The sequence below is a fragment of the Coregonus clupeaformis genome, unplaced genomic scaffold, assembly GCF_020615455.1.
Source record: "Coregonus clupeaformis isolate EN_2021a unplaced genomic scaffold, ASM2061545v1 scaf0591, whole genome shotgun sequence".
Lineage (NCBI taxonomy): Eukaryota > Metazoa > Chordata > Actinopteri > Salmoniformes > Salmonidae > Coregonus > Coregonus clupeaformis.
In genome coordinates this window covers 8,410-10,000 of record NW_025534046.1, presented here as the reverse complement: position 1 = coordinate 10,000, position 1,591 = coordinate 8,410, and positions in this window count along the sequence as shown.

Below are 1,591 nucleotides of genomic sequence, written 5' to 3'. Positions count from 1 at the left end.
GGAATAGGAAGGGGTGAAGTAGTCCAGAGCTGGGCCGATTGGTACTCTTATTCTGCGCACACACTGGACAGGCAGCAACAAACCCGAGTATCCTCGGCCAACTGGCAGGCCACCAAAAAGCGTCTGCGAAGAAACGCCATTGTCCGAGCCACGCCAGGGTGACAAGCCATCTTGCTGGCGTGGGACCATTTGAGGACAGCAGGACGAACCGACTCAGGCACAAACAACCCGACCGGGGTGGACCGTTACGGGACCGGGCTGAGTCCGAAGGGCGCCAGCACCTCCTCCTCAATCTTCCACATAACTGCTCCCCACGACGCAGTTCCGGGGAGAATTGTCTCGGTCTTGGACCCACTCTCCTCCGTCTTGGAGAACATCCGGGACAAGGCGTCCGCCTTGCCGTTCTTAGATCCAGGTCGGACGTCAGGGAAAACTTGAATCGTCCGAAAAACAACGCCCACCTGGCCTGACGGAGTTGAGACGTTTAGCCGATTGCACGTAAGCAAGATTCTTGTGGTCAGTCCAGACAATAACGGTTGCTCCGCCTCCAACCAGTGGTGCCACTCCTCCAAGGCAAGTTTCACCGCGAGAAGCTCCCGGTTACCCACATCGTAATTCCTCTCCGCAGGCGAGCAGGGAGAGTAGTAAGGCGCAGGGATGGAGTTTACTGTCCGTGGAGCATCGCTACAGGTAGATGGCGCCAACTCCCCACATCAGACGCGTCCACTTCAACGACGAACTGACGGGCGGTGTCCGGTTGAGAGAGAATCGGTGCGTTGGTGAATCGCCTCTTCAAATCCAGAAACGCTCGATCCGCCTCCGGATTCCACTTGAAGGTCCTGATACTGGAAGTCAAGGCAGTTAACGGAGCGGCCACACGGCTGTAATCCCCGGATGAATCTGCGGTAGAAATTCGCAAACCCCAAAAATCTCTGGAGCTGCAATCTCGTACCGGGCTGGGCCCATTCCAGAACCGCTCTAACCTTCTCCTGGTCCATCCTAATCTCTCCCCTGGAGATGATGTACCCGAGAAAGGATGTCGTGTGGGCGTGAAACTCGCACTTCCGGCCTTCACGAACAGGCGATTCTCCAACAATCGCTGCAGAACCTGCCGGACATGCTGGACGTGGTGGAAGGTTCCTTCGAGAAGATCAGAATGTCATCCAGGTAAACAAACACAAAGAGACCGATCATATCTCTCAGGACGTCGTTCACCATACTCTGGAATACCGCTGGAGCATTGGTCAGTCAAAACGGCATCACCTGATACCGGTGACCCATCGGTGTATTGAAACCCGTCAACCACTCGTCCCCCTCTCTGATCCGGGACCATGTGATACGCATTGCGTAGGTCTAGCTTGGTGAACACCGTAGCACCCTGTAAGTGAGTCGAAGGCAGAACTCATCAAGGGCAGGGGGATACTTGTTCTTGACCGTGATGTCATTCAACCCCGATAATCAATACACGGTCGAAGAGAGCCATCCTTCTTACCCACAAAGAAGAATCCTGCCCCCAGGGGTGATGACGAGGGACGAACGAGACCAGCAGCTAGGGACTCCTTGATGTAGGTCTCCAAAGCCTCACGTTCAG